General features: G+C 41.5%; 1 long non-coding RNA gene across 1 annotated transcript; it reads left to right on the top strand.

Moving 5' to 3' along the window:
- The first annotated feature begins 221 nt into the window (after positions 1-221).
- Positions 222-17518, top strand: LOC140685551 (uncharacterized). The gene is made up of 3 exons (XR_012058811.1): positions 222-444; positions 1859-2053; positions 17468-17518. It is a non-coding gene; the product is annotated as an uncharacterized lncRNA (long non-coding RNA).
- The last annotated feature ends 8286 nt before the right edge of the window (positions 17519-25804 follow it).

Raw genomic sequence — 25804 nt, 5'->3', positions numbered from 1 at the left:
AACCTCTGTAAATTTGGACGTATTGAAACACCTCCCCCCAGCGGGGTCTTGCCATCTTGGAGTCCCTCCAACAATGTGTGAGCTGGTGATTATTCCTACGTAACAAATGAACACATAACAAAACCTAAGGAGCCATGAACAGGCCTGGTACACCTGGAGGTTCAGCGGGGCAGACGCGTGGCGCTTAGAGAGGGCTGTGGGCGGGGGTGGGGGGGGGGCTGGAGCGCAGAGTGGAGACTGTCTTCTATGACAAAGAGGAAGATCAGGGTTTTACGAAACAGGATGTGGAGCTCAGAGCATTTGTTAGCAGGAGAGTGGGGCGAGGATGGAGCCTGGGCTACGGGTGAGACCAAGCTGGGGCACAGGGGAGACTCACCGGTGTCGGAAGGGACCTGCAGCCTGGACCTTGAAGACTGCTCCCGTGGTCCAGGGAGACACGCAGAGGTGGGGCGCAGGCGCAGAGGAGGGACAGGGGGCGGAGTCCACGAGGGGGAGGTCGCTCAGATCTCTCTCCCTCTCCAGTCTAAGGTTAACCAACAATATGTCTCTGTTTACACCCTCAGTGGCTCTCAGTGCATTCTGAGTAAAAACCCAATTAGAGTGACCCACCAGGCCCTCCGTGATCCTCGGGGGAAACTGAGGCTTTCCAGGAAGCAGGGGCGCAGAGGCCTGGCTTTTCTTCCTCCACCGGCTTCTCTCCGCTCTCTGCCTCAGTCACGCAGGCCTGGAAGCACCAGGGTGGCCGGTTTGTGGGCCGTTCTGGGCAGAGGCCTGCCTGGCTTCCTGCAGTGGATGGGAATTCGGTGTCCACAGCTCCCAGCCTCACCTTTAATGGAGGTGGGGCTGCTGAATACGGCAACTGAAAACAGGCACGTTAATTCTGCGTCTGCAGTTGTTGAGCTTCTTGGCGTGTTGTTACCACGAACATCGTATATCCTACTGTCTTCAGGCCTGGACTCCCACCAAGTCACCAATACATGCATGTTTATTTGTTGTAAGCTTCCTACCCACATTCCTCTTACATCTCTCTTCTTTCATTTTCTATGGTTTGTGGTCTCTCTTTTCTTCATTTGGATTCTCCTTTTGTGGTGTGCTGAGTAATGGCCTGACGAAGGGTACCTGGCTCCCGGTTGCCCAGGGAGTCACTCTGGGACCCAACAGGGAGGAAGCCTCGTCAGGACTGCTGGCTGGGCGGCAGGGATCACTGCACGGGTCCTTACTGTTTCTTCAGATTGAAGTTCTCTGGAAACTGCTTCAGGCTTTTCTCAGGTTCTCATCCACGTGTCAAAAAGGAAACATTCTACCTAGACATTTACAAACGGCTAAGCCTACAACTTCTGACGTCAAATTTTTAATCTAAGTTTTCTTAATGAAAAAAGAGCCATATTTTCCAAAAGTTTAAATAAATTCTTTGGGCTGAGATATGCTGGAGCAAGTTTCACATGAAAAGGCGATTTAAAAATACCTAGAGCTTGCGTCTTATTACTGTAGTTATGAAACTTTGATAGCCATTGCATAAAAGAACCTCACTGTTTCATTTACAAGTCCTTAAAATGTGCTCTGTGCGACTGGTGACATGTTCATTCATATATAATAAACATATATGCATGTACCACACATATATGCTATAATGTGTACACATACATATACTAAAGCATAAATATGTATATATTATACACACATACATATACTATATATGCATATATTACAATAGTATGTGTGCATATAGGTATACGTTATATGTATTATGTAAGATACATAATACACATATACTTTGTACACATGGACAAGTAGGTATCTATACATACATGTATTGTATTGTTTTCTATTCTATACATGTTGCACTGCACCCTGCCAGCCTGCAAGTCTTCTAGTTGCCCAGCCTTGAGACCAAAGAAAGAGCCTGGACGGTGACAGAGACATCAGCGGTCTACTGGACGGGGGATCTTACACAAAGGGTCCTGGAGCGACACCTTGCGTGTGTGGCAGACAGTGGGCAGGGCGTGGCAGCAGCGCTCACTACTCAGGGGAGAAGGAGGCTACCATTTATAGGGTGAGTTGACGTCACATGGGCTCATCAGTTTCCGGGGGCTAATTAAACCTTATAATTAAGAGAACTGGGTGGTCATGTGCGTGAAGCAGGGACTGGTCAAGCGGGAGATGTACAGAGAGCAAGAGACCATCTCGAGTGGCCTGATCATACAGCATGTAAATGCATATTATGTATGTATGTATGTAAATGTGTATACAGTTTGTATGTATTTACACAGAGAGTATGTATTTGTTTATGTATGTCTATATCTATATAGTTCCATTAGAATATGAACAGGACTCTTATGTTCTCATGTCGAGAAAACAGTATTTATTCTCTTACAAAGCTCTCATGGCAAGTTGTAGATTTCCACTTTGTGGCTGTTTCTGGAATTGTTCCCTCTGTTGCTTCTGGTCTGAATTGCCTCTACCTCATGGCTGGCTCCCTTTGGACTGTATCCTAAGGCTGTTATGGTCTCTGTTGCCCTGTTTATTATAAAACGAGGCAAAGGAGGTGGCTACGTCTCACTCAGAAAATGAACGTCAAAGTGCCAGGCAGTATTAATGGGAAGTGAACAGATGTGAAGGAAACCATATTCGGGGACATTGTTTTGCTTAAATTTGTTAGCAGCCCCAAATTATTCTCCATTTTTCCATAGAGGGCTTTTATAATCAACATGATTGTGATTTTCATTTCTAGGGCAGTTTAAAGTGTTTTGTGAAGTTTTCACATTGACTCATTATTATTAAACCTCAGGGAGCAGAGAAATGTAGAGAAACCACATGTAAAGGGAGCCAGCCCTTTAGAGGCTGAGAGACATAAACATAGGGGAGTATCAGCTATTTCAGAAATAAGGCGTTTCATATAAACAGCCGTGGGAGATCCGTAAACACAAAAGCTTAACACGTAACAAGGCGGACCGGGCTTTAAAGATGAAAGGGTAGAATTAACGTGTTTAAACACCCCTCAGGTTTCAGGCTGTCTTTAAATCACATTGCATGTACTTCCCCTTCTTAAAATATGAATTAGCTGTGTCAGTGCACAGACGGCGCCCCTTTGTGAAAGCCTCAAGGCTCACTGTATAGTTTCTATCTCACATCACTGATCTGCCGGGTCTTTCCCCATTTCTTTCCTTAAATCTAACTCCCCTCAACCACCCCCTTCCCAGAGCATTTAAGGGTGTCCAACTCTACTCTTAAAGCTATCCGGGCATTTTTATCGGATTTTAAGGACTGGAGATTTTCACGTCTGTCTCTCCTACTGGAGCATGGGGTTCTTGAAGACAAAAGCTATTCCTGAGTCTGTCGTCATGAACCCAGTTTGGGACACCTGGTGTTCAACGCTTGTATTGAGGAAACAAAATGCAGGAACGCATTATTTACCTTTCCCAACTCAGTTTTCCTTGTAAAAATTTCCATACTTGTCTCTGGAATAATTACCTGTCAAACAGTACCAGGATGTCCTTGTCACTTTAGTGCTAATGATGTGGCTGGCTCCTTCTTGCTGACCTTCTGTGTCGGACAGGAGACCCCGGTCACGCAACGCCTCTCTCAGGCGGTCCACGACCCCTGTGGGAAGTAGACAGCCCAGGGAACTGCGTGGACGGTTGAAGACAGAAGCAAATTTCTCTCAAATATTCAGACAATGAAGTGTCGACTGAAAAAAAAAAGTACTCAACCTAAAAGGTGAGAATTACGTTCTATATGGTGGACGTTCTGAAGACTTCAAGCCTGGGAGGCAGCCTCTCACCGCCCAGAGGGACTGCACGGAAGAGGGAAGGGAGGAGCCAGGATATGTAGGAATTTTGCATCAAAGACCAGGCAGTCAGAACATCAAAAAATTGCCGCTAATTGAAGAAAGCCAGACATCTCTAGTTAAGAAATTAGTACTTTTCTATTTATGGGAAGATGCAAGAGTCTGGGTTACTTGAAATCATTCCTTTGATGAGCACCATAGCCATTTAGGGTCATATTCTGTTCTTTCCCATCCTGAGTCCCTTCAGGGCGCACCAGTGGGGGTGGCTGCAGTGGTTGAGGGCTTGGCAGTGGGCAGCCTGTTTGTCTCCATCCTGAGTTCCCTCAGGGCTCGCCATGGGGGCGGGGGTGGGGGTGGGTGGCTATAGTGACTTGAGGGTTGCAACATCCTTTGTTTACTGATGTGGCAGGCAACATTTTTCATTCACAGGAGTCTGAGTATATTCAAGCTATTTTGGGAAGATGTAGATTAAACATCATTGTTTAATTGAGCTTGAAGACAGCACAAATGGTTAATTTAAGATAAAATCCACCTTAGGTATTGCAATGCCCCAATTTTTTACTCTATCTTGTTATCAAATAATTGCCCGGTCTGTTGCTATTTTTCTTTTCTATTAGGCAGATACAGCTGATGCATTTGTTTTTTGTTTGAGTCACCCAGATAATTGTCTTCAGGTCCCCTTTGCTATTTGATAAGTTACAGAGGATTCAATTCATTTTCTATGACTAGGTAATAGTCATGATGAAACCAATTGGTCAATTGGCAAGGGATAAGGGGAGAACCCACAAGAGACATTTTGGGAGAAAGAAGAGTTCAACTATTTAGTAGAAATGATGGTTGTAAGCCTGGTCTTCATGCTGTTATTGGGAGCCTCCTAGCAGCGGGGGTTCAGGAATCTGTTTGGCTCTTCAAAGTGGTTTGCGGCTCAGGTCAGCTTCCAGAGTGGCTGGAGGGCTACTCATGGGAAGAACCAGGCAGGCTGGGGCTAGAAGCACTTCCATTAGCGCAGACCATCGATGGTGCTTTGAAAATGCACTTCTTATTTTAGAAAACCAGCATTTGATTGAATTACCCATTTTGCATTTATATCCTAGTTAAATGGAATATACAGTGAGTTTATTTAAAAGAAATAATTTTGCAAATTTTCCCTGCTTTAGCTTTAGCCTTGAGTCATTTTGCTAATTTTCACATAAAACATTCAATTAATTATAAGACATTTGTCCTGTGTCATCACCCTTTCAGTCACTTAAAAATATACAGGCTATAATTACATAATTATTGGTTGTGAAAATGTGAATGCTTAGTTTTTAAAAGTTAAATTAGATCTCAAAAGGAATTGATGCAACAGAAATGTATTTGTTGTATTTCAATCAGCATCATCGAAGTAAACTAATTTCTAGTCACCTTACACAGCATCACCGTTTTTTCTCTCTTAAAGTGGAGGAAATAAACCACTATTTCTTCATCAGTTAGTCTCATGATAATTTCAAAATGTTTCCAAATCTATGTATAGGTGATTGACCTACCGAGCATCACTTTAAAAATATAGAGGAAGAAAAGAAAGCTGAGAAACAATATTTTAACAAGGAAATAAAATAAAAATAAGATTGCCAGTGTGCCTATTTGAATGAATCCAGTCAGTTAGCCATTCGGTTCAAACAAATTTAACCAGAAAATCACCAAGACTCAAATTCTAAAGCAAATTTTGTTCAGCATAATCAGATCTTAAGAATTCAGTTAACAGACAGACATAGGTAGAATAGATAAACAAGTTTATACTGTACAGCACAGGGAAATATATCCAAGATCTTGTGGTAGCTCACAGTGAAAAAAAATGACAATGAATATATGTATGTTCTTGTATACCTGAAAAATTGCGCTCTACAGTGGAATTTTACACAACATTGTAAAATGACTATAACTTAATAAAAAATGTTAAAAAAAGAATTCAGTTAACAAACACATAAATGTAAGACTGGACACCATAAATCTCCTATAAGAAAACATAGGCAGTTCACTTTTTGACATAGGTTTTAACAATATTTTTTGGACCTTAGGCAAGATCCCCTTGGGCAAGGAAAATAAAAGCAACCCAAATGGGACCTAGTCTAACTTAAAAGCTTTGCACAGTGAACAAAGCCATCAGCAAAACAAAAAGATAATCTACTGAATGGGAGAAGACATTTGCGAAGATATGTCTGATAAAGGGTTAATATCCAAAATATGTAAAGAACTCATACAACTCAATATTTTTTTAAAACCCCATTAAAAATGGACAGAGGACCTGAATAAGCATTTTTCCAAAGAAGACATACAGATGGCCGACAGGCACCCGAAAAGATGCCCAACATCACTAGTCATCAGGGAAACACAAATCACAACCACAAAGAGGCGTCACCTCACACCTGTTAAAGTGGTTATTGTCAAAAAGACAACAAATAACAAGTGTTGACACAGATGTGGAGAAAAAGGAACCCTCATATACTGTTACTGGGAAAGTAAATTGGTACAGCCTCTACAGAAAACAGTATGGCGGTTCCTCAAAAAATTAAAAATAAAACTACCATGTGATCCAGCAATTGCGCTTGGAGGTACATCTGTAGAAAATGAAAACACTAATTCAAGAAGATACATGCACCCCAATGTTCACTGCAGCATTATTTACAATAACAAGATATGGAAGCAACCTAGCTGTCCATCAGCAGATGAACGGACTAAGAAGATGCAGTATATATATATATATACAATGGAATATTACTCAGCCACAAAATGATGAAATTTTGCCATTTGCAACAACATGAGTGGACCTGGAGGGTATTATGCTTAGTGAAATAAGTCAGATAGAGAAGAGCACATACTGTATGTTTTCACTTATATGTGGAATCTACAAACTAAAAAAAGAATGAATATGACAAAACAGAAACAGACTCACAGATACAGAGAACAAACTCGTGATTACCAGTGAGAAGAGGGTGAGGGGAGGGGCAAGATAGGGGAAGGAGATTAAGAGGTACAAACTACTAGATATAAAATAAAGAAGAGATCAGGATGTCCTGTACCACACAGGGAAGATAGCCAATATTTTATAGTAATTTTATATGGAATATAATCTGTAAAAATATAGAATCATGCTGTATACCTAAAACTAATATAATATTATGAGTCAACTATCCTTCAATTAAAAAAATTCTCATAGCTATGCTATTCTCCATGAATCTGAGCTATAGCCTTTATATTTTTTAATTAAAAAGAGAACATATGAAAAAAAAGTAACATTCTTTTATTTACAGATACACCCCCCTGTATTATTTGGTTTCTAAAAATTCAGAGAAGTTTTGTATACACAATGTATCTTCAATGAGATGGTTCTAATATAGCTTAAAGCTAAACATGTTTGAGCTTCGGGAATAGGTCTGGTTTTCTCGATAAAAGGAATGGATTCTGGCCGTTTCTGTTCTCCAAGGGTTTTTTTTTTTTTTTTTCTTCCTATTTAATAACTTTATTTTGAAGAATTGCCAGCTTTATCTAGGCAGAGCTTCTCAGATTTTAATGCATGTGAATCCCCTGGGGGTCTTGTTAAAAATGCAGATTCTGACTCAGTAGGTCTGCGGTGGGACCTGAGTCTCTTTCTAACAGGTTCCCGGGTAATGCTGATGCTGTTTGTCCATGGACTATACTTTAAGCATCAAGGACTTTACAGAAATGTCTTATTTTCAAAACTTTAGTGGTCTCAGGACTCCTTGAAAACCAGCTTGCTGGGCAGAGCTGAGGTCTGCCTGTGTAGACTGGCCACGAAATGCACATAACAGGGGACAATTCCCCTTCCCTGGCCTTCCTAGTGCTTCGAGAGTATTTACGATAGGCAATTTCCTTATATGAGAAACTTCAAAATTTTTGAATAAAAGCCAACTTATTCTCTTAAAGAAAAACCTCTTCCTTAAAAGAAAATCTAACTTTAAAATTCAAAATTCTAAAAATAAATCTGAGTTATAAAAACTCTTTAAGAGCATTTAGTAATCTACTTTAAAAAGAAACTGAGAAGGAAGAATTAGACGTATTGAATGAAACATATTAATAGTTCCTTAAAACTCAGAAAGTAACAAAAAAGAATCTTTTAGCCCCACACACAGAGTTGCTTTATCATCTCTGAATAACAGCATCTATCAAAAGTTCTAGGTGGGAGTTGGTACAGCTCTGCACTAAAGTGCATGCTTAGCATGCACAGGGTCCCAGGTTCAATCCCCAGGACTTCCATTAAAAAAATAAGTTAAAAAAGTAAATAAAACTAATTATCTTCCTTCCTCCAAATAAAAAAGAAAAAGAAAAGATTGCTCTTTTAAAAAAAAGTTCTATACCCAGGTATTCAGAATTTCTCTCTCTCTTTTTCTCTCTGCCCAACAGAGAAAGCACATTAAATTCATTATAAATATGATCCTTTCCATAATTCTGAGAGGGAGAGTAGGAGAGTATTATGCATTTTGTCTCTTGATCTGGCCTGCTAACTCTAAGAAAAAAGAACTACAGTGTCTTCTTTCCTGTGTCACAAAAGAGATTTGAAGGTCTAATAAAATTTAAAATTTCGTAAAGAGATGCAGGAAGAAGTATGAGAGATTTTCCACTCAACAGCATAAGAGCACTTTTTGCTTAAATAATATTCAAGGGCCATGTATTGATAATGGAAACTTCGCCTGAGCTTCATCTCGCCTTGGGTGAGTGGGAAGATGTTGTGTACGGAGCGGGCTATGGATCAAGGCAATCTTTGCTTGTTTTGATTATTTATTGTTTTGTAATGAAATATTTTAAAAAGCAAACATCCTTTTAGGGGATATACTTTTTGACTTCAAAAATGGCTTAGACAGGTGGTTTTCAAAGTGTGGTCCCTGAACCAGCATCAACAACATCACCTGGGAACTTGTGAGAGCTGCAAATACTCAGGTCTCACACCAGACCTGCTGGATTAGAAATTCAGGGTGTGGGACCCACCCAGCGGTCCACCCATCTGAAGTTTCAGAAGCTGCCCAACTGATTCTGATGGAGGTGCAGTGAAACTAAATCAGGTGTGTTCAACAGGAGTGATTTTACCCTCCACCTCCTTCCAGAGACATGTAGCAATGTCTGGAGACAGTTTTTGGTTGTTGCAATTAGGGGGAAGAGTGCTACTGCCATCTAGTGGTTAGAAGTCAGGGCTGCTGCTCAACACCTTAACACAAAGGACAGCCCCCACAACAGAACTGACCCGCCCAAATGTCAACGGTGAGGAGGTTGAGAAATTCTGCACTAAACCCCTTAGGAGGGATTTCCTGAGCAGAGGTAAACTGAGTCAAAAGAAAGGGATTAGGGAATGAGCAAAAGTCTAGAAATCAGGTTCTGGCTTTGCTAATGAAGAGTGGTGTGATTTCATGTGAATCTCTCGGTCTGTCTGCTTCACTTGTCTCATTTATAAAAGGGGGAACAATCCCTGCCTATAGCATGGGTTACTACGAGGATCAAATGAGATAATGTGTACGAACCCACTTTGTGAACTATAATGCTAATTAAGTTGAACTGAAGGATTTTCCAGTGGGAGAAAGATTCAGACCAGAGATGGGAGTAGGATGCTATAAAAGGTTAAAGTATCTGATTCAGCTGTCTGAAAATAACCCAATTCCTTAATGTAAATCTGGTTTGTGTTGGAGATTTTTCCCTTAGTGCCGTTACACCCTTTCCTGTAAGTACTTCAGTTTAGCTTTTTTTCCCCACTCCCAGTCATTGCATGATACAGAAGTAGCCAGCTCCTGACTTCTCTCTACACTAGGGGTTCTCAAAGCTTACCCTGCATCAGAATCACCAGGAGATTTTTATTTTATATTAGTAAAAACACTTAACATCAGATCTACTCAATAGTTTTAAGTATACAGTTCAGTACATTGTTGACTATAGATTATACAATGTTGCACAGTAGATCTCTAGTACTTACCTGCTTTGCTTAACTAAAACCTTATGCCCATTGAGTAGTAACTCTCCATTTCCCCTCCCCCAGCCCCTGGAAACCACCTTCTCTTCTCTGCTTCTATGACTTTGGTTACTTTAGATCCCTCGTGTAAGTGGAATCATTCAGTATTTGTCCTTCTGTGCCTGCCTTATTTCACTTAGCATAATGTCGAGGTTCATTCATGGTGTTGCATGTTGCAAAATTTCCTTCTTTTTAGAGACTAAATAGTATTCAGTTGTATGTGTATGCCACATTTTCTTTATCCATTCACCTGTCCATGGACATTTATGTTGTTCCCACATCTCGGCTGTTATGAATAATACTGCAATGAACATGGGAGGAGAGAGCTTTTTGAGATCTCGATTCCAATGTTTTTGAATATATATCCAAGAAGTAGGATTGCTGAATCATATGTTAGCTGTACTTTTAATTTTTTGAGTGACCCCCACGCTATTTTCCAAAGTGGCTGCACCATTTTATATTCCTACCATTGGAATCCTACAACAATTCCAATTTCTCCACATCCTCACCAACACTCATTGTCTTTACTGGGAGATTCTTGTTAAGACCTGTTAAAGTGCTGACTGCTGGGCTCACACCCCAGAGGTTCTCACTCAGTAGGGCTCAGATGGGTTCAAGAAGTTACGTTTTCCAGCAGGGTCCCAGGTGGTGGCGATGCTATTGGCCTACGGCCCATTTTTGAGAACCACTCTACGTCCCATCGCTAAGCGAGGACGGGAAACAGTGATGAGAACTGATGATTTCTAATTGTCACTGGCAAGCTTTGGCTTCAGTGGCTCTTTGCCAAGCCTCTCTGGACATAGAGAATAACTTTTATTTTCCTGACAAGTGAAGCCATCTCCCTTATTAATTCCTTGCTTGAAAAGGCCCATTTATTTCTCTTTCCTCTTTTCAACAATGTTAACACTTTCAGCAGTCTAGGACCGGTCACAGTTTTGGCTTGTCCTCAGTGGATTGAGGCTGTATTTTACTCATCATGGTTCACGACAGAGAATTTGCAGATGGCCTAAAGACAGGAAGCCCTTATGTACCTCCGGTGAGGAACAGTTCTGTTACTCAGTGTTTGTCTTTAATTCAGGAATGATTGTACTACCAACAAAGCAAAAACATGGAAAGGGAGGAACAGGTCTGACCAGCAGTCTTTGTGTTTGAAATGGTTTCCACAGTGTGGCTCACAGACTATTTTCCTCAGAGTAAATTGGGATATTTGCTTAAAAGGCAGTTTCACTGGCCCCATTCCAAAAGGGGGGGCACTCAGATGTGAGTGGCGGTAGAAGGACTCTGAGAAGGGGCCACGCCAGGCTCTGGACAGAATGATGTCCTCAGAGTAGCAGAGCTGGAGTGTCCCACTGCCGTCCCCTCAGAGAACACCGAGAACCTGTGTTGGCACACAGTCGACTCACTGTTAGCATTGTACCTTCTGTACCTTCTGTGAGTTTGGACAAGGGTGTGATGACACGTACCCATCATCAGAGGACCATATAGAGCATTTTCACCACCTTAGAGTCCCTCTGTGCTGGTTTCATTCTTTTGTCCCCACTGTGCCATGTAGACATGACATAACACCAACTTGAATTAATATCTGCACTCGTACTTTTTCCACTTAATGTCTCTTAAATCACTGAGGTTTTAACATTGAACCAAGTCTTGGAGATTATTTACCTTCCCTTGTTTTTGTGGCCGTTGAAGGTCCAAAGTGGGCGGGGTGCTTGCTCAAGGTCCCACATCTAGATCTTCCATTTCAAGAGAGGTGTTTCTTCCCACCATGAGAGGCATTAACAGTTGCTTTGTTCATCTGTTACCTCTTCTCCTTGTTTTCTAGCCCCAGCAGACGGCTCACTCCCAGTCCCCAGGTAAGACAAGTATTTGCACACCTCGTACCTTTGCTGATACTGTTCCTGCATCCCAGAATGGCCTTCCTTTCTCCCACTCAGCCTTCAAATCCCAGCTCAGTCATGACGTCCTGACCCAACGTGTTCCTTAACTTTTCCTCTGAGTTCCGGCCACATTCCGAATAGAACTTGTCAAATTGCCTGAGAGACTTTCTCCTCTCACAGCCAATTCACTGGTATTGCTGGTTACATTGAGGTCTTGAAGGAGACAGATCTGCAAATACAGAAACACAACGTTTATTTTGAATCCTTCTTCGAAGAATTTGAAAGGACCAACAAATGTACCCAAAGAAAGTAGATTCTCCCTTTCTATTGATTTGTAGAATATCAAGTCCAGGGACCCTTCTAGTCTTCTGGGCACTGTATTTTGCTGAATTCTGCCCAACTGAAGCCTCCTGTTCCGTTCTGATGCCTGGCCTCAGAAAGATCCCTTTCTCAGGTTAGTGACAAAATGAATGCCTTCCTGTTTCCTGTGAAATTTTACCTTTTACGTACCGATCATCTTTCTGCCCACATTCCTGCCCTTCCTCAGTATAGCAAGAACCTGCCAATTCCCTAATCACAGCACATGAGGACCACACACCACACGCGAGGGGCCGGTTACAAGCTACCCTTCCGTTGACAGGTAGGTGCTTAGTAACTATGAGCTGAATAAATACATCAGGGCATAAAGGGAAATACCCTGTAATTTCACATGGCAGGGACACAAAAATGTATTTTCCTCTAGGCAGCAAGGCCCACTCAATGTTGTTTAAATACCTTTGGTGAGGTAAAAGTTTGCCCCTTCTCAAATGAGGAATGAAATGAACAATGTTTACTTGCAACAGCGATTAAGTTCTGAATGTCCTCCCAAGGGAATGAGGACCCCTTGAGAACCTGAGCCACGTGAGGTTTTCATTGACCGCATTTCCTATGGAGCCTCCTAGCAGTATTAATCGGCGATTACACAAAGTAGGCCTTGGTCTGTGTCAGTAAAGGACACGTGGCTCTCAGAAATAGTGTGAGCCTTTCAACCTCGCTGGAGTAGAGTATATGTTCATAACCTCTTTCTCTGTTGTGATATCAATGTGTATGGAAAACTCTCGAGTAAACCTTATTGGTCATTAATACATTTATTTATGCCAGGCAGTTATTTTCAAAAAATCTATTTGCAAGACTGAGGTAAGTCTCTCTTCAACCATTGCCTCATCTATCCAGCAAAATATTTATTGAAATCTTGTAACTTTCAAATTGCTGAGATACACAGAAACATAGCAACTGATCAGGCCCAACTGTGTACCTGCGTGCACCGAGCTGGGCATCTGACGTGTGCGTTCATTTACTTGTCATAAGGAATGGTCTGTTTTTAGTTCTTCCCAATCTACCTGGGACATGAAAGAGTCCATGATCTACACGCTGCTTGTAAACAGATTTAAAAAGCAAATCACGTCACTGGACTTCCATTTCCACAAAAGGACAGACACATCCCTGAGGACCTAGGATGGATGAAGTAGGAAAGAAGGGTGTGTATAGTGACCATAAAGGTGTTCTATAATCTGGTTCATGAAATTACACAACTGGAAACGCGTTAATGTTTGAGGGCACCTCAAAGTGCTGTAGGTACAATTATTGGGAGAATTCAAAGAAAAAAATATGCGTACGGGATTAGGTAATTTGACTGGCTGTCCTCACTGATTTTTTCTGGCTGGTACTGAAATCATAAATTCAGGCTTTGTTTCAGTAAGAGGCGTAAACCACGAACAAGACTCACTCTTATTTCTCGTCTGGGTCTTAGCAGCATATTTTTCTCCACTGGCCTCTCTGGCTTGCTTTAGCATCAAACAGAAGCTGAAGATCAGAAAGAGTCCAGGTGGCAAGTGTTTGCTTCTAACTTATAGGGGAAAAAAGCAACAAGAAAAGCATTTCATTTCCCTGCAAAAACACAGAGCAGCTGCTCTTTGCGGGAAGAGCATTGACTTCTGTAGACCCTTATACACAGTGTGCATGATGTGCAAGGCTGAAATTCTGGAACCTTATAATTTGTGTGTGTGTGTGTGTGTGTCTCCAATCAGCCTCCTTGCTGAATGAGTCACCATGGATTTGTCATGGGGCAAAGACAGATAGATGAATCAGATAAACCAGCTCCTTTAAGAACCTGTGTTTCCACCCACAAATAGGCCGGATATAGTGATCCTCCTTTCTCACGGCTTCTCCTTCTTGGGAGGAGTTCTTGCTGATCTATAGCAGCATGTGGCACTAAGATCAGTCTAGAATCTTTTGAAGAGAGCTTTTGAGCCTGGACGGTCCATGTTTTCATGGGAGATAAGGGGATGTTTTTGACAAAGTGAAAAAATGGAATGAGAAAAAGGGTTCCTTGCCCTTAAACTAGGCAAACGTCACAGACAAGCAAAGGGTGGAAAACGCGTGATCATCTTGAATCATTTTTGCTGAAATAAGCAAACTGAGTCTTTGAAAAGGTTTTCTATTCTCTTGTTTTATGGTAATTTGATATGTTACACTCAGTGAAAATAAGTTTCCTCAAATCCTAACATAGTCTAAGTTTGCTCGTTACAGAAATGTTCTTCTCTTGGTTTACTGGGTTTTCTTATATTATCACCCTGTCCACCAGAGATCACTGAAACCTTACGACTTAGATATTGCTTACATTTTTATTTCTTGTAAGTTTAATTTTATAATAAATGATATAGAGTTCCCTCCAGATGTATGTCCAGGAGTGAGACGACAGGGTCAGATGGTAAGTCTATGCCTAGACTTTTGAGGAATCTCCATACTGTTTTCCACAGTGGCTGCACCAAACTGCATTCCCACCAGCAGTGTAGGAGGGTTCCCTTTTCTCCACACCCTCTGCAGCATTTATCATTTGTGGAATTTTTAATGTTGGCTATTATGACTGGCATGAGGTGATACCTCATTATAGTTTTGATTTGCATTTCTCCACTAATAAATGATAATATAAGAAGGTGACTCCTTTTGCAAAATAGTCTCAAACTGTTCTGTTGCAGAAGATAAATATCTACAATATAGTGTTAAATAATACGTGATGAATACCCTGAGATTTAAAGATCTGAGTAGCTCCTAGATATTCACAAGTACATGACTGTTAACCTGAGTCCATGAGCCACCTGCAGTTTGGGGCACAACTTTGTGTGAATGTGTATTTATTTGAAAATTGGACCCAGAGTTTTCATCATCTCCCTCTAAAGATCTGTAATTCAAACAAGAATATGAATTACTGTTTTAAATAAATAATACAACTTACATGGCTTATATATTGACAGATCGTATTTACATGACTTGAGAACTACCAGACTATGCCAACAGAATTATCACAGTTAAGAAAAATGTGGCTTTGCTGCTAAAAAAACAAGAGTATCTTTCCCTAAAGTCTGTGTTTTAATAAACATTTATACAACAAAAAATCTTGTTGATCAGTTTCATCCTTTATCAGGATTTAGTTCTGGTACCTCCGTGTACTCAGGATGTGTTGCTGCCATTTTATAGATCAGAACTTGGAGTTTCATAGCCCAAGAGTTAATCTACAGCAGGCTGGGTTTGCTTCCACACACTTCATGTCTTTGAATCCACAATTTCCTGGTAGATTCCTTTTTATTTAACTGTGTTAAAAACTATGTGATAGACCACTGAGAAATTTGTCACAGTGTATATGCAGTTTATCTGGTTCCATCATTAACATTGCCAGGAATACAAGATTGGCAATGTTTTCTTCAAAACAGATTTTCTCAATGCATAAACTACATAAGTGATTTTTCTGAAAAGCATTTTTTCCCCTAAGAGAGTTCCTTTGTAGAATAGACATGTGGAGAATATAGTGACCAGTTTTGACATTTACTTAAGGAAGTAAACTTCCTTCATTTCAAAATATTGAGTCTCAGATATTAAGTTGTTCAAAATTCGAGTTCCTAGTGTATTGCTGGGCCCTGTGTCAGGCACTGTGTGCTAGACTAGTGAAAATTAGAGGCATCGTGGTCCCAGTTACTCATTTTCTACATGAAGAAACTGCGACTTTTCTGGAAGGCTCCTATGTTAGCCAAGGGAATCAGAAACCACCTCCTGTGGTTCTGTTTAACCAGCTCCCAGGCTCCGGTAGATCTGAAGGCTTATTCCCAGGCACTTATGGAACAAGGAAAAAGATGCAAACATTCTGTTGGTGGATGACAGTGGGAGTGGCACTGCCCACACCATCCCATATTCTCTGATCCTTTGTCATAAGGCAGGACACTCTCGTTTGCCAGGCTATCTTTTCTTCTGGAGGGTCTTAGCCCCTCCTCGGGCGACGATGGACTTAGACCAACACCTCCTCCACCCGACCCCAACAGTGAATCAGGGAAAACCAAAGTAGAACACTTCAAGGCTTAAAGTACTGTTGTTTTTTAGTTGAGAGGACTGAGTCCTAAATTCAAGACGGATGGGAGGATGTCAAAACTGGTTCATATGTAAGTAGAGATGTTAGGAAGCTCATTTTGGAAAACACTGAGAATTGATAAATATGTACCTTACCTCTTTTCAAACTGGAAATTTAAGACAACTGTCTCCCAAGATAAAATATAAAGTTATCCACCGTGAGACGGGAGGGCAGCATTTCTGATGGGAAACAGCAACAGCTATAGAGATGTTCAGGAATGAACTGAGTTCACCTATGGATTGTTTTGTCCTTGGTCGCATTGCTTTGTCTGCGTGAACCTCAGCATCTTCATCTGTTAAACAAGACAACGTGGGAATGAGCAGTAGCTACATCAGATGACTCTTGGGAGTGCCCATGCACCCCACAGTCAGAGTTTTTCCTAGGATAAGGGCAAGAAGTATTTTAAAAATGTGTCTATATGTCATAAATTAAAATCACAAATGGAAAGGCAGAGCAGACTACTGGACTGGTACTTGAAGAGTACTTAAGAAGATTATAAGTAACAAGTAGATTGGGCATCATTAAAATCACATGTTGGTAGCTTCCTTGGATTAACTTCGCTTTTCTGTCTTGCTTAGAACTAATCATTGTAATAGTGGTAGTAAAACAAAACTCTTTTTGGGGGAGGTAACTAATATAAATGTCACTCTACAAATTTTGAGAGTCAGATGCAAGCAAAATGAGTTTTTATAACTATAGTTCAACCAGTAAATAAAAACATTTGCAGCAACATCATTGGAAGTATTTCAAAAAAACAAGCTCTATACACTACAGAAGGCAAATTGCATAAATATATGCCTAGAAAACAAAAGTAGTAGCTCGTGGTGCTTTAAAGCCTAGAAAATGCTTTCAGTAAATTGTGTTATATTTGCTTTATAACAGGAAAACTCATGGCAAGTTAAATTAGTTATGTGACTAATGATACAAACAGGTGACATTTTTCTGTCTGGATTCTATCTAATCGTACCTGACCTGCTCTCTGAGTTTTTCAATCAGCAGGAAGAAATTAGTAGGAATTGTTGGATTTACTGAAAACATGAGCTCTGTTTTATCAATCAACCGTCTTTTCTTCTCTCCCCTCTCTCCTTTTTCCCTCTCCTTCCTCATCCTTCCCTTCCTCTTTCTTCCTCTTTCCTTCTCCCGCCCTCCTCCTTCCACTTCCCCACTGTTTCTCATCATCAGTACCCTAATAATCCAATATCATTCCAGAAAAAGTGTTTCATGCAATTAAATATGTCCCTGGATTCCATCTTTCTAAAATACAACAGTCTTGGTTAATTCCAATGCGAGATTGAGTCAGCACCAGTTCATGGCTGAAAAAACAGAGACAGAACCTTAACTTTAATGGATAATATGCCTATTCTCCTTTGCAGTTGACATTGAACTGCCTGGCCTCAGCTGAGCCAACAGGGTGGGCTTCACGGGTAAGTGACTAGCACGGCTGTGCTGAACACCTGGCTCAGAAGAGCTCTGTGCTTGTGGTGTGATGCTCTGTAATTGCTACCCTGAGACTCTTAATATGTTTATCTTTTAATTTGTGTTCTTAAGGGAGTCTGAGAGGAGCATGTCCCTTCACCTCCTTCCCCCTCCCTGGGATGAGTTCCTGGCTAAATGGTGCCTGGGCTGCCCCTGCCCACTGTCAGTCTAGGCAACATCTGACTGGCTCGCCCTCTCTCTGGCTGGGGGTCTGGATGGCCATGACCGGCACGTGCCTGGGGAGGCTGGGGTGGGGGGTGATGAGCAGAAGCACTGGGTGCTCTTGTCCATCCCTTTCCAGGCACTGTCCACTCCAGTGAGGGTACTGAGTGTGTGCTGGGAGGAGGCTGAAATCCCTGGGGGTCAGTGATCCACAGTGGGGCGGGGCCGGGGGCCGGGTGGGAGGGGCAGATTGACTCCCTGATCCAGCTGGGACTCTGCGTTTTCAGTGTGCACTGGGCCTGGCTCATTATGTATCTGGCCCTGGTTTTAGTGTCATTATCAGCTTATTACTTACTGGTAACGCTGGTTGTAGAGAGACATAACGAAACTAAGAGTATTAAAACACGTGCTTTCCAAATCTAGCTAAGCATTCAGTAATAGATGCTGTTTGGCTAGATATTGATTCCTAGTACTGAGACAACCCTGGAAGAGTTTAAATATATTTTTTAAGTTAATCTTCATATCAACTACATGTACTGTTCACCTTTGATTAGCAATAGTTTTGTCTGTCCAAAGTATCTGAATATCTTCACAAAGCAGTGTTAAATTGAAAAATATATGGGGTCAAGTGATACTGATTAGAGAAGAGGGGACCAATAAAAAAAAAAAAGAAAAGAAAAAGGAAAGAGAACAAGAGAAAGGAGAAGGAAGTGGAAAGCTATTAGGAATCAAGGAATGGAGGTATAACACCAGAAAATGGCAGAGTGGGGGCTCCAGCCTTCAGATCCCCACAGAAGCAGGTAACTAGCTGGGCAGCGGGGCACCACGTGGGGAGAGGCAGGCTGGAAGGCGGCAGGTGGCTGGAGGTAATGCCACTACTACCAACCAGGTCTGCGGAGGGCTCACTGTGTGTCTGGCACCGTCTAGATACGTAACACGTATGAAACCACTGAGAACTCCTCGTAACTGTGAGCAAGATGCCATTCTTACTCCAATTTCATGCGAGGAAACTGAGGCTCAGAGAGATTAAAGCACATGTTCTAGGCTGCACAGCAAGGAGTGGGTAGAATGAAAACCTAATCCAGGCACTTGGTCTCATCATTATGCCATAGATGCGTTCTGTCTGGAGCCTGGGTTTGGAGCCTGAGATTGCGTTTGGGCTGCCCATGTGTGAATGGTGAAGTTCTGGAGATCAGCTTCAGTCACAATAGCATCATTTCAGTTTCTATTCCACTTATGGACAGAAAAATAACTGAATGATTCAGGAAAAAAAAAAAAAGCATGAACTGAAAATACCAAAGAACTTTTGGCCTGATGGTATCTTACATTTGTACCTAACAGTTTGTACTTTTCAAAGTGTTTTCATGAGTACTAGCTCGTTTATTTTGCAAAACGACTTGGCAAGACAAATATTATTGTTCCCAGTTCACAGATGAGGAAATTGAAGCTTGGAGAGATTAAGTGATCTCCAAGCCCAAATAGCTTATAAAATGGAGATTCAAGTCTTCAGACTTTTTTTTTTTTTTTAACTAAGCATTGCTAGGGGAAAAATTGTGAAGAATGAAATATTTTCTTTTCTTTTTTTGGCACAGTTATCAAAGAGTGAAATATTTTCTAATCTCAGTTGAAATAGTTCATGACGGTTTTCTTCTGAAATCACTTTCCAGCGACTGCTGTGCTGTGCCGACTTTATTAACTGAAATTGTAATCAACCAAAATAATGAAAAATTTCAATACATGAGAAGGAAGCTCATGGATTGTAGACATGATTTAATTCAATCATCATACAAGGCCATCTGGATATTGGTATTTGTGATTTTAGTGCTTCTTTGGGCAATTATGGCTAAACTGACTTTAAACAATTGTCTCTCAGTATATTTTGTTCTTGAGTCAACATTTAAGAAACACTGTTTGAGACTGGGCTTTGGCTTTGAATTTTAAAGAGGGAGTAAGGAAGAAGCAAAACAGGCTGACTCATTGTCCAGAATTATACACGTTGCGGAGAGCGGCACAATTGAGTGTCCTGCTTCTGACATTTGCAGCAAGCACTGAAGAAAAAGGTTCGTGGTGGTGCATCCTGGCCAATGCAATCACCCTCTTTCACTGGCTAGGGGCTGGCTCTCTGGTTCTCGGTTTCTGCCGAGGTTATGTTTAATAGCCCACAAACTCTCAATGAGCATGTCGAGAAGCAATATTAAAAAACTGAAACTTGGTATTGGTTTTCCTCAGAGCTCTAGGAGGTGGGACAGGATTAGGCGATGTCACAAAACTGAAGACGACAAGGTGATGTTTTTTCTCCATTTACATGATGTGGAACTAGTCCCTCTGAATCAGATTTAAAGGATGGTCAAGTGCAGAGGCTCTTAGAGAGCTGATGAAGACATTAATTAACTAATTAACTGATGTTCTGTGCTCTGTGTGGAGCCAGGACCACAGCTGGGAACGAGAGAGATACAACCTTATCCACATGAAGTTTCCAGCTTAATGGGGAAGACACACAGTTAAACAAGAAAGTGCCTGTTTCCTGTGCCAACCGCTGGTTCTCGCCCTCTCATTACCCCACAAGTGACTGGACACCCTCAGTGCAAAGGCCGAGGAGCACAACCTTAAGGTAAAGCCCAGTGTCATCGGTGCCTTGACATCCGGGGAAAACTGGGAGGACCTTGAGGGGCTAATTGCAAGCTTCCCTACTCTGTCCCTGAGGATGGGGTCCCCCAGCCAAACAACTTCGCTCATCACAGGAACCAGGCACGGTGCCTGTCGATCCCTGAGGAGTGGGTTTCGTATGGTTCCCTGACAGCCCTCAGAATTATTCAGACAAGCCAGTCACACCCTTCCCCAGGAACCAGGCATCCCTCACCTGCTTGTAACCACAAAACCTGCCTCCCGCAGCCTCTAGTCCATCACCCTGTTCCAGAGCGCACCTGTGTGGCAGGTTGCCATTCTCTCCTGGGCTGTGAGTCTGTGTGACCAATAAACTCCTGTTGGTCACATCTGTCCAGGGTTGGGTGTTGTGTGTTGGGCTGAAATCCTAGGGTGACAATCCCTCCCTCACCCACGGAGTTAAGAGGAGGCTACCAAAACAAAGGTACTTTAGACATTGACTTAAAATGTTGTTTCTTATTATATCCACTTACCTCAGGGAGCTGAGCAGAGAAATGGTTGATATGAATGTTGATGACTCTTGAAGTAGTTGAACAGCAAACAGAATGAGGGACACAACATGGCTGTACACCTTCTCACAAAACCTCATCCTCATGGACTCGGAAATGGCTCAACCATAATGAAACTTTTCTTTGTGGATTAGTGTTACTAGTCTGAGCTATAAACTGCGAGGAGAATTTGGAGATGTTAAAGAGGCAGAGATTGAAATTTCATATTGTTTGGTTCCCATGTTTGGCTTACTCGGGAGGTTCAAGTTTTCATCTGTCAATTTTCAATCCTCACCTTGATTGACTAGGTCTTGCAGAAAATCATTCTCTACTGAGAATGGTTGACACACATGGATAATGTACATCAGCATAAAAACGAGGTGGCTCGTGCATGTGGCCACACTGCCACTCGTTTTCTGGAAGCAGCAATTCTCTGACTAAGGACAGACTCACCATTTATCATCTCATCCTAATGAACTTACATTTTCATTTCAGCTAAAAGTAAACAAATCGCAATCTGGCCACCCTGAGAAGATATGTGCTTCAAATCAAATGCTTGTCATGTTTGGCCACGAGCCACGGCACCCATGACAATGGTGATTTGAAATTAACCAGGACAATTTTTATGTAACTTGCACAAAGAAGAGTGGGAATAAAAATAATGGGATTGTATGAAAAAGGAACCAGAACTGCCATCTTGTGTCACTGAATAGAGTTGGAAATAGAGAATCGTATGTTTTAACTCCATTGTTATCATAATACAGTTAAATGGCGAGAAAGCTTATCATTGAGAGATAACCAACGTGACCTCTTGATCTCTGTCTCGCTTTTTGAGTCCGGAGAGTATGAAATTCTACTTGGAGAGGGTAGTTTTCTACTGTCTCCTGGCATCTTTAATTTGGGGGTTATTGAGGGAGTGGATGGGGAGGTAAGAAAGGAAAAGGGGACTCTCAAAGGGGAAAACAGGATGATGATGAGAGCAAGGAAGCCCTAATGTCAAGTTTACTCACTTTAACAGCCCGGAGACACCCCAGGTGAGAGAACGGAAAGAAAGAAGGCACTTTGAGTGGGGAGGTAATTAGGTTTGTTTGCTTGTTTATTAATGGAAGTGCTGAGGATTGAACCCAGGACCTCATGCATGCTAAGCATGTGCTTTACCACTGAGCCATGCTCTCCACTCCCTGAAAGAAATTTCGGAATCTGATAGCACACAGAAGTCATAGCCACCACTGATGGAGAGTCTGGATGGACAAGTAGTGTCCTAGATATTTGTATGTACTAAAGCATCGGGGTTCTTAAACTTGACTGCACAACGAAATCACCTGGGAAGCTTAACAAAGAAGTCTGATCCCTGGGTCCTCCCCGAGAGATTCTGATTTTATCGCTCTAGGGTGAGTCTTGAGCATTTGGAGTTTTAAAAGCTTCCCAGGTGACGCTAAAGTTCAAACAAGTTTGAGAACCACTCAGTCTAATTCTCCCCACCACCTCAGAAGGCAGGTGTTACGGAACAAACGCACTGAGTGGCACAAGTAAGATTCAGAAGGTAAATAAATTACCCAAAGGCATGCAGCCAGTAAGTGTCAAAGCAAGGGCTAGAATGCAGCTCTGCCCACCTCTGGGGATGAGAAAGGCTTTTCTACAGGCTCACCTGCTCTCTGATGGGGGATGTTGGAGGGACAGTTGCAGGGAGAGGAAGGAGGCCCTGCCCTAGGTAAGTGAGAGCTGACGATAGGGTTTTGTTATTCATTATTCATCGTCTATACTAGAAACGGAGAGTGCATGTGAAAACTGGGACTTTGGCAGCTTAAAAAAAAATAGGCTGCTAACATTTTACAGCCCCATATTCCTAAGTTAAACTGATTTTCTATATTTAGAGGCACTCAAGGTGAGGTTGGTTCTCTGAGCTCCTTGACTGAGAAAAAAGAAAGGTTACATTGGAATTATGCTTCAAAGATTGAATCAGTGCTCTTCTGTTTTATGAATGAATGGCAATGAATATATTTGGCATTTTATAATTTTTCTTACCACTCCTATTATCTTTCTTCCAGCTCACTTCTCCAATGACAGAGTGAGTTATTGACTGTCTTTTAAAAGTTCCATTTCACTGAACAAATGGTGACTATAAAAATCTGTCACTTGACCTAACACTGACTCAGATATTCAAAAGCTCCATTTGATTAAAAAGAACTCATGGAAATGGGGGCCAATAAATGTTAGATTATAAGGAAATTGAGAAACTTCCTCCCCCACCCCCCGCCTCCAAGATTTGCTCTTTCAAAAATCAGTTGGAGGCAATCCAAGTTACATATTCTCTCAGGGTGACCAGAGGCTGAGTTCGCTCTGTGCGTTTAGGAACTATTTACTTATGAAAGGTTTGATACTTACTTACAAAAGCAAAAGACTAGAAATAACCAAGTGATTCTCAACAGTGGACTGGTTGAAAAAAAATCCTTGCTGTGAACCCTGCCTTGTGCTAAAATTTTCAGGTACAATGTTGGCATTGTTCATGGGAGATCATTTTATTATCTCCTAATATTAGTAATAAATATTGAACTATGTAGCACTGATATCCTATCTGTGACTTTAAAATTTTTTAGCTAAAACAAAAACATCCCATTTCGGAAAAAAAAAAAACAAGATACAACAAACAAGAAAATCTCAAAAGGGGTAAACTAAGTTTGACAAAAATCTTGACAAATTTTTAGCTCTGAGTGGTGGGTCTGTGGAAATTTATTATGCTCTTCTTTCTGCTTTTCTGTTTGTTTGAAAATATTCAAAATAGAAATATTTAAACACTGGTAGACTCGGCCTCTTTCCACTTGGTGAGACATATATAACCAAGCATTTGCATTCTTGCCTGTGTTTCAGTATCCTTATGCAACAAAAACATCGTTACAGACATGGAAATAGGCCACTTAATATAGTATCCGGGTTTGGCTTACTGTATGTGCAGGAAAATATTCCATAGTCAGGATAAGCAGATGTGACCTCATGCAAAATTTAGGCTACAAACCCCACAAATGGAGAGTTTTCTAGTTCCTGTTGGTCTTGGGGGATGTTACTTACAGCCTTCACTGTGTCAAACAGATGACTAACTGACATGACTCAGGATAGATTGGCTGCGATTCTAGCAAGACAAGGTCTTATTATTTTAATACTGTTGGTGAGATTGGAAAGGAGACTTTCAAAAGCCTGAAAGCTGCCAGAAAGAGCTTTCTCCAGGTGTAGCCTTAGGTAAAATTTGAAAGAAGTTACCCGTTTACCTCTGGAAAGCTTTCATCCCACGCTGGGTCTCGTAGAGCCCTTCCCACACCGAACCCTCCTACTTGTTTTCTTATTCTGCCTCTTCCGATGCAGGGCTCAGTGTGCACTGCGGGGACCCCACCTGGGTCTACCTCTTTTGCTGGTACCATGTCAAAGCCCCAAGTTCCACTCTTCCTTCCTTGGGAACACGTGTGTACAATACAGCCTAACAATTGCACTCTTGCGCATTATGCCAGAGAAATGAAAATGTCTGTTTACACAAAAACATGTTCATGAATGCTTATAGTGGCTTTACTCATAATAGCCCTACACTGGAAACAACCAAAATGTCCTTTGGTGGGTGAATGGTTAAACATTTGTATATTCATACCATGGAACACTTCTCAGAAATATAAAGGAAGGATCTTTTGATATGTGCAATGACTTGGATGGAGCTCGAAGAAATTATGCTGAGTCAAGTAAACAGTCCCTAAAGTTTGCATAGTGTATGCCTCCAGATAACATTTTTGACACGACAACATTATAGAGAACAGATGAGTTGTCAGGCTCCAGAGAGGGGATGGGGAGTGGGGAGGAAGGGGGCTGTCGCAGCTGTAAAAGGCTAGCATGATAGATTCTTACAGTGATGGAATTTTTCTGTATCTTGAATGTGCTAGTGGTCACATGAAACTACACATGTGATAAAACTGCTTAGAACTAAATACACACACATGTAAAATTTGTGAAATTTGAATAGGACATGTGGATTTTATCCACATCAGTTTCCTGGTTGTGTTCTTGTGCAGTAGCTGTGCCAGATGTTACCATGGAGGAAACTAGATGAAGCACACCCAGTATTTCTCTGTCTTATTTCTTCGAAGTGCATGTGAATCTACAACTACCTCCAAATTAAAAGTTTAAAGACAAACAAAGCAAATACAGATGCCATTTTTAAAGCAGCAAAAAAGTAAAGTACATTGGCATAAATCGAACACCGTGAGTGCATGAGCTAGATGGACAAATTTATTAAACTGTATTGGGAGGCACTAGAGATGATCTAAATAAATGGAAAGATAATTCACACTTGTGGAGTAAAAGACTTAATATCATAAAGACATTCACAGAGGTAGAAGGGCAAAACTATGGAAAGAGTAACAAGATCAGTGGTCTCCAGGGGTCGGTGGGAGGAATGAAGAGGCAGAACATGGAGGATTTTTAGGGAAGTGAAACGATTCTGCGCAGTACTGTAATGGTGGGTACAAATCATTATGCATTTGTCAAAACCCATAGACTGAACAACACCAAGAATGAAGCCCACAGTAAACTATGGACTTATGGTGCTAATGAGGTGTCAGTGTGGGTTTATGGATTATAGTGCCTGAGCTGCTCTGGTGGGGAATGTTGTTGGTAGGGGAAGCTGTGCATGTGTGCGAACAGGAGGGCTATGGGAACTCTCTGTACCTTCCACTCAATTTTGCTGTGCACCTAAAAGTGCTCTAAAAAATAAAGCGGTATTCCACAGCGATGTTAATTTCCTGATCACATTGCGGTTATATAAGAGAATGTCCTTACGATAGGAAATACACCCTAAAATGTACAGCGGTAGTAGAACATCCGGTCAGCAACCCACTCTCAGCTACTTCAGGAAAAAAACTGTACCTGCAATTTTCTTTAAGT

The sequence above is a fragment of the Vicugna pacos genome, chromosome 14, assembly GCF_048564905.1.
Source record: "Vicugna pacos chromosome 14, VicPac4, whole genome shotgun sequence".
Lineage (NCBI taxonomy): Eukaryota > Metazoa > Chordata > Mammalia > Artiodactyla > Camelidae > Vicugna > Vicugna pacos.
Note: the sequence above shows the minus strand (reverse complement) of the source record. Positions and strands in the feature narration are given on the sequence as shown.